The 8343-nt window shown below is 45.0% G+C and overlaps 1 long non-coding RNA gene across 1 annotated transcript; it reads right to left on the reverse strand.

The window, feature by feature from the left end:
- Positions 1 to 557: 557 nt before the first annotated feature.
- LOC310698389 lies at positions 558 to 6707 on the reverse strand. Its single transcript, XR_014521489.1, has 3 exons — positions 6296 to 6707; positions 2111 to 2185; positions 558 to 1085 (listed from the first exon to the last, which is right to left on the reverse strand). It is a non-coding gene; the product is annotated as an uncharacterized lncRNA (long non-coding RNA).
- Positions 6708 to 8343: the final 1636 nt, after the last annotated feature.

Below are 8343 nucleotides of genomic sequence, written 5' to 3' on the forward strand. Positions count from 1 at the left end.
TTCAAGTCAGGCATTTGGAAGATCCTGCAAATTGGGAACGAGATATGCAGCGTGAAAAAGGAGCTGTGTAACTGTCGGCCCACATTTAGACATAATGAAAGGAATAAAAGGAATAACGAATATCAGAGGAGGGTGGAAGAGCCTCATTAGCAGAGGTGGGGGTTTCAGGAGCCAGTTTTCCTAGCCTAGAGCCTTTTGCTGGTTGATGATATGGAGAAGGACAGAGTCAGAGCTGCCTTGTTCTTACAGACATGACAAATCAGAGAGCAAAAACGTCGCGCAATCTCCTGTTTTTCTCACCACTAAGAATGGAATATAGTTTTTTTAGCTGCAATGGCGCCCACACGAGAGGTGCTGGAACTGAACTTTGGTGAGCTCCAGCTGAAAGAGAAAGCTCTGGTTTTAGGTCACTGACAAGCTGGAATTCCCGGACCCAAACCAATAGCTTTAAATTACAAGAAAGGAGATTCCAACTAAACATCAGGAAGAACTTCCATTATTTTTTAAAATCAGTTTTTATTAAAGATTTTCTTGTGTAACGAAGAAGTACATATAGCATTTCCACTTTCAATTCATAGAGTCTTTTTCACAGTTTACATTTGGTATGAGACACTGTTTCTGATGGTAAGAGCTGTTCAGCAGCTGAAGGGCTGCCTTCCCTTGGAAGGTAGCGGACTCTCTCCTCCATTGGAGGTTTCAAAGCAAAGTTTGGATGGCCATCTCTCAAGCGGGCCTTAATTGAGATTCTTGCATAGCAGTGAGTTGGGTTCCATGACCCTCAGATTCCATTCCAATGACAATTTCCATGATTCCATGTGACGCTCCTATGACTTTTTCTTAGGAAACAAACCACGCAATGTAAAGCTACATAAATTGTGGAAGGGAGCAAAAGAGCAGCCAGGAAATCCATCAAAGGGTTCGAACCTCCAAATTTTAATATTCATGAACTGTAGAAAGCTGTCTTCTCTCTGGCTCTTAATATGCTCCCTTTTAAAGTGCTTTGAGATTTATAGCTGAGAACGTAGAAAGGCGAGGAGTTATTACCCATGGGTTAAGATATAAGTCAACACCAGAGGAACTGGCAGCTGTAAGTGAAGAGAAAGATTAAAATTAGTGCAGAATAAACAATGGCTTACATATTTTTTAAAATACGGTCAAATATATGTATACAGACTGGAGTGGGGGGGGGAGGTTTAGCAACCAAAGGATCTGGATGCTATGGGGAAAGCAAATGAAAATGTGGTAATGCTTCTGTGTCAAGTTGCAGGTGGACTGCTGCAATGCACTTTCTGTTGGGCTTCCATTGGGCTTGATCGGGAAGCTGCCACATTAGTGCAAAATGACAGAGCTGCCATTTTGGCCCCTGATTTTACATAGACACAGGACATCCCTAGTAGTCTACCTTTACAGGATGCCCTACATAAGAAGATCCCTGCAGGCTCAAGCTAATGGTGTGTCTAGTGCTGCATTCTGTTCTGATAGTGGCCAACTAGTTATCTTAAAGGGAAGACCCCAAGCTGGGACCAAGCAGAAGAGCAACTCTCTGCTCCTGCAATTAACTGGTAATTCAAAAGCACTGCTTCCTCCAGCTCTGTGCTAGCACTAGTGGATCAAGCCAAAGGGGGTCCATCTGGTACAGCCTCCTGGTCTCACAGAGATCTAGAAGATGTGCTAATGGGAAGGCTAAAAGCAGGACCCAAGCACAAGAGCCCTTTCTCTTCATGCACTTTCCAGAAACTGGCATTCAGAAGCATTGCCCCTATCAATACTTTGAGTTTCCTCTTTTTCAGGAAAGGTAACAACTTTTGCTTCTTGTGCTTTCTGTCGAAACTGTAATATAAAGCAGTTTACAACTGGATCAGTTACCTGGGCAATGTGGATGAGAGCTTGGCTGGCATAATTTGGAACAATCAAGGGGTGTCAACAGCCATCGGAGTTGGCTAGCAGTAATTCCTTCATTTCAGGAAAGAATGGTGTTTGTGTAATGCAACCGTGCCTCTCTGTTCTATATTAACATCTATCCCAGCAGTACTGACGGTGTTGCAAAATACTTGACTCCTTGTTGCCTCTAAATGCATTTTCAGAATATCCTTAATAGAGTTTTACTTACCTCAATTTGCAAGTCAGCAGTTTCCAGCCATGACATGGTGGGAGAAGATTACTGTTATTTTTATAATTATGGATCCTGCAGGGATGATAGACATACCAAACGTCACCTTATTAAGTAGCCAAAGCAACTAACATCCCATATACCCCAGTATGCCACACAGAGAGATGACTGCTGATCTTCTCACCAAACCTCTGCCAAGAGACCGGTTCCAGAACCTTCAAGCCAAGCTGGGATTCTGGGTGGTTTAATAAAATGTGTGTGAAATTGTTATACCTTTGCCTGAGAAGGGGTTTGTGGGAAAATTATGCTGCAGTCAAAATATGGTGTTTGCTAGGTGAGCAAAGGGTTACAACACATGGAGTTCCCTGTAGATTCCTAGAGAGCAATCTGTGAAGTCATATTCTCTGCTTGCGCAGGTGTATCTTGATTTCAGTAAGGTTTTTGACATGCTTGTGGAGAAGCTGGGGAAATGTAGGCTGGATGAGGGAACTGTTATGTTGATTTGTAGCTGGTTGACTGACTGAACTCAAAGAGTGCTTACAGTGGTACCTCTGGTTATGAACTTAATTCATTCCAGAGGTCCGTTCTTAACCTGAAACTGTTCTTAACCTGAGGTGCCATTTTAGCTAATGGGGCCTCCCACTGCTGCCGCATGATTTCTGTTCACATCCTGGGGCAAAGCTCTTCACCCGAGGTACTACTTCTGGGTTAGCGGAGTCTGTAACCCGAAGTGTTTGTAACCTGAGGTGTTTGTAACCCGAGGTACCACTGTACTAATGATTACTCAGCCTGGAAAATAGTGACAGGTGGGGTATTTCAGGACTCTGTTGTGGACCTTTTGCTGTTCAGCCTCTTTATAGATGACTTAGATGAAGGTATTGAGGGGATGCACATAAAATTTGCAGATGACAGCAAACTGGAAGGACCAGCTAATGCCATAGCAGACAGAATTGGGATTCAATACGGCCTTAGCAGATTTAGTTGAGATTCCTGCATTACAGAGGGTTGGACTAGATGGCCCTCAGGGTTGCTTCCAATTTTGCAATTTCATGATTCTATGAACAGTTGCTTCTTCCAAGCTTGATGAGAATGCTTGCCAATAATTCCAAAGGCTTTCTGTAAACTGTCAATCATTTGTGTGGCTGTGACCCAATTGTTGGTGTGAACTAGGTAGGAGTCTAAAAGACTATCACCAATTGCTTGGTGAGCCTTGGCAGTGTTGAGGTGGCTGAGCAGGTCTTTAAATAACAATGGAAGGACAATGAAGGATGTACCCCAGGGGTCAGCAATTTTTTTTTAGCAGTGGGCTGGTCCACTGTCCCTCAAACCTTGTGGCAGGCTGGAGAAGCAGCACCGGGAGGGGGGGAGCTGGAAGAAGAGGCGAAGGAGGGTAAGTAGTCCTCCTCCCCACCCCCACCCCCAGTTGCTGTGCTTACCTTCCCGGGGGCTGCCGCCGCCGCCGCTGCTTCTTGTGGGTAGACAGAGCAAGCTTATCTGCTCCGCTCTCTGGCCCACAAGAGCACCAGGGCTGCGGTGGTGGTGGCGGAGGGAATCTGAGCGGTGCGAAAGGGCTGGCTCCAGAGAGGGACTGCTTAAAATGGCACTCAGCCAGCTCAGCCCAGCCCACATCCTCCTCTAGGCAGGGCGGGGAGAAGCCAGGAGGAGGGAGGGAGGGGTGCTGCCGTGGTGTGTGTGGGGGAGGGGGAAAAATAGAATGGTGCAGGGGAAAAATGGTGCAGCCCAAATGAACAGAATCCCCACGCCGATCCACGGACAGTCCATGGGCCGGATCCTGAAGGCTATTGGACCTGATCTGGCCCGTGGCCCTTAGTTTGCCGACCCCTGATGTACCCTGAGAAAAGAGATTTTTTTACCCCAACCATTAAAGTTACTGTGGTTGTGCTGACATCCTCTTTCATTTTTACATTTGCTAATTAAAAAAAACAGAGATTGGTAGAGAAGTAGGAACATAAATTTATTGTGATATCTGTTCTTGTGAATGTGGCATCATAAGATTGTTGTGAGGATAAAATGAGGATGGGGAAGCCATTCTGTACCATCTTTATCTATAGTAGAAAAGCTAGATTATAAATGTAGTTGCTCCTCCTCTTCATAAATAGGGCTGTTAAGGAATTCTGATGAAATGGCAGCAGAAATTGCTGGTGTTTATTCATTCCATGACATTAGCACAAATCACTGTTGTTGCTTTAAGTCCACAAAAGAATACATAAATGATTACATTGTCCCCTCATCTGCATTGTGCTTTCATTGCATATAAATGAATGGGGATAAATAACATAATTAATTAGGCAAATTACATAATTTTGTGACAGCTGACACCGAGAAGAGGCATGAAAAGGGCAGAGGAGATGTTGGTTGTATGGAGGCGTAGTCTCCAATTGCTTGTAAAAAGCCCTGATCAGTAGGTGAGGACTTCAGTCTTGGCAACTGATCTTTAGGGAGGAAGACCACTGGGAATGAGCTGCGCAATTGCTCATTAGGCTGCCTGACACTCAGCCACATCTGTGAAGATTGTGTTTTTGCTAATAAAGAGTTAACTCCATATTTGAACTGTGTGATTACTGACTGGCAGGCTCCTGTGACACAATGCATCAATAATGTATAGTCTTAGAAGCAGGGTGTCACTGTGACCTTAGTGCAAGACAAGTCATCTCCAAATGGGTGGAGACAATTGACTTGCAGGAGAGATGGCACTGCCATATTGCTCCAATTAATTATGATTTTCATGATCCAAATTTCTAAGCGATCAATCTCTATCCTATCAAGGAGCAGCAACATCAATTTAGCCTCAAAATTGCATCAATTCCCCAAACCAACGCAACCCACCATATGCAGCGCAAATTAATGCAACATAATTGTGGGCATAATTTAAAATAATTGAATGTAGAAACTGAGCTGTCGCTACAGCTGTAAATCTTCCTTTTAAACATGAACAATTAGCTTGGTGGTTTAACTCTCCCCTACTTTTTTCGAGAGAGGCTAAAGGATTTTGAAGCTAGTGCCCCCACTCTCCACACGCTCTCACTCTCCACACGCTCATAGTACATATAACTATTTGAAAGTTTTACTTAATTATGTGTGTGTGTAGGGCTCGTGGGGGGCGACTCATGGCAGGCTGTGCAGCTATCCACTTGCCTTCCCTTTCAAACAGCAAAAAATAACTTTCCTGTTCCAGTAGCATGTAACTGGGTCAGGAGCACCATGCAGTTGGTTTAGCCACATCCACAAGGTGTTTGGATTCTGCGGTACTAGCCATTCTCTTTCCAGTGTCGGAGACAATAATGCAGGAAACCACAGGAGGGAGAAGCTCATGTGTTTGGATGCTGCTTACGGATTTCCCAAAATGGGCATATGGCCACTACTGTGAGTAAGCAGAACAGGATTTTAGTCTAGACAGGACATTGGCCCGATTCAGCAGGACTCTTACACCCCCCCTCTATTATCAGATGCAAAACAGCTGCTGAAAATTGCAGGTGAGGAAATTTGCAGTTACACTTAAGTCCTGACCAAAATGTGCACCTGGTTGGCCAATGTGAGTGGAGTAGATGTGTAATAAATATATGCCTTTTTAATGGGTTAGATATAAAAAGCTAGCTAGAGCAGGTATTTCCCCAGTAGTGTCTGCAACTGCTGATGAGAAAAGTTTAACTTAATTTAATTTTGTTTAAAAAGGTAACGAGGTAGTTTTCAGACATGGTTGGGTGGTGAATTAGAACTATATCAAGACTGAATGCAGATTTAAGGAATATGAACCACCTAATACAGATGAAACCATCTGTTCTGGGGACATGCTGTGGCTCAGAGGTGGAGCACCTGCTTTGCATGCAGAAGGTCTCAGGTTCAATACCCATCAACTCTAGGTGGGGCTGGGAAAGTACCACTGCCTGATATTCTTGGTCATCAGTGTAGACAATTCTGGCTACATAGATCATATTTATTATTTCCCTTACTCACATGTGAGTTTAACATTCAGTTAGCAGAGTTTAAAATCGCAGTCCCTTTGCAGCTTAAAATGTAGAAATCTCTGGGACAAAGTTGCTTAACCTTATTAATAATTTTAATGGCCCTTTAGGAGACTGGATCACCCCCTTTTTATTGCTCTAAACAAAAGAATTGCACAGAAGTATGTAATGTAAGGGGGGGGGGGGAAAGTTGTTTACTTACAGAAATTCTCAGACTTGATTCCAGCAAAAAGCAGCAGTGAAAACAAGATAGGGAGAATCTTATGTTAAAAAACACAAGCTTGAGCTAAAAAAACAAAAACAAAACAACAGTCGGTGAGAGGTCAGAACAAGCATACTTTCTCTTCAGCTGCATGGAGGAGTTGCGTGGGAACTCCATGTGTCTTAACCCTTTGCTTATCTAGCAAAACCTAAAAATTAATTTTGGCTGCAATATTATTTCCCACAGAGACATGGAGAGAAACTTCTCTCTGTCCACTTTCTCCATAATTGTGAAATTAAAGAGTTGGAAGTGTCATTTGTCAAACCCCCTGCAATGCAGGAATCTCACCAATAGTTTTATACCAGGGGCCAGCAACCTAAGGCCCATGGGCTGGAAGCGGCCCGTGGAGGTCACTTGGCCCTGCCCCCGAGCCACCCCCAAACTGAGCTGCCCGCTCATGCGCAGCATGGCGCGGGGACTTACTTCCATGGCGCTGAAAATCACGTCTGTGCACAATCCAGCCCACAGAGGGATCTCAGTGGGACTGATCCGGCCCAGGCAAGATAAACCTTGCTGACCCCTGGTTTTATACACTTCCATCTCACCTCTGACTACTTTGTATGCTTCCATCCAGTGAGTGGTCCACTGGGCCTGTTTTGATTTTAGTGCCTGACTGTCCAAAAGAACAGCAAGGAAGAAAACAGGAAAAAGATGTTTTCTCATTTAGCAGAGAATTTGAGCATTATTACGCTGTAAATGAGCCTCTGCATTGCTGTGCAAGAAAATGACCCCCTATCAGGAGGTCTTAGTAATATGCAGATTTGTTGACATTTAATTAGATCAGCCATTGACTAATCAGTATAAAAGGCAGGTGGGGAATGACGGAAGACCTGTTTAAAGTTTTCAGGGCCTTGGTTGGTGTTATTTCCACCTCTAATTGAGGCTTAGATTTCACCTAGTCCTAATTAAGAAAGAAATCCGTGTTGAAGCCCATGAGTTCCCAGGCCAAATTTAGCTCTTCCTTTCAAAACATCACCGACACTCTGATGACTCACCTTTCACAGATGGGTTGGAGTTTTTGTCTTCTTCTTCTTTTTTTTTTAGGGGAAAAAAATGAAGTTGTCACTGATAAGGTTGTTGAAATCGGAAAGAGTCTCCTGTGGTTAACCATCTCTCTCCTGTTCTTCACTTCTGAGAGGTGACATGATAGCCATCTTTGAATATCTGAAGTGCTCCCACATGGAAGATGCAGCAGGCTTGCTTTCTGCTGCTCCAGAGGGAATGACACAAAACAATCATTTCAAATGACAAAAGCAGGAGATCCTGCCCAACCTTAGGAATAACTTTCTGGTGGTAAGAGTAAGGTTACCAGATTTTCCCCCCAATGAATCCGGGGACACTTTAAATACATACATACATAGATACTACACGTTCGGGACATTGATGTTGCAGCGATGGCAGTGGCAGAGGGGTGGCCGCTGCCTTGACCTCAACCGCCATGTTTCCCCTTCCTCCGAGGCTTCTATCTCCTTTCTCCATGAGCCTGGGCAGCCCCTGAGTTGTTGGTTCTTCAGTGGTGGTGGTGGAGAAGCGGTGTGCGGTGAGTCAGGCATGGAAGGCGGAGAAGGAAGGCCGAGAGCAGTGGCGGCAAGGCTCAGGCAGTGCGATGCCTCCCTTCCCATCGGAGCAGCCCCAATCTCATTCCTACTTGTGTGCAAGCAGAAGGGGGCAGGGATCCCTCAGCTGGGAAAGGAGGCTTTCCATTGCCTAACTGCCCCCTCCTGCCTGCACGCGAGTAGGAGTTGGGAGGCTGCTTCTATAGGCAGCGTGAAGCCTCCCTTCCCAGCTTAGTTGCTGGGATCAGGGAAGGTGGAGGCAGCCCAGAAGCAGCATCTTTGAACCCCTGCGCCACCATCATATGGGGACTTCTGAGCAGCTCCTGGAGCCAGCCAGAGCCAACTGCTCCAGGCTGCTGAGACTGTCGCTGCTGCGTTTCCCAGGGACATTAGATGAAATTTGGGGACATTCCTGGGATGGAATTTGCCCAG

The sequence above is a fragment of the Podarcis liolepis genome (genome assembly GCF_965112155.1).
Source record: "Podarcis liolepis genome assembly, chromosome: Z".
Lineage (NCBI taxonomy): Eukaryota > Metazoa > Chordata > Lepidosauria > Squamata > Lacertidae > Podarcis > Podarcis liolepis.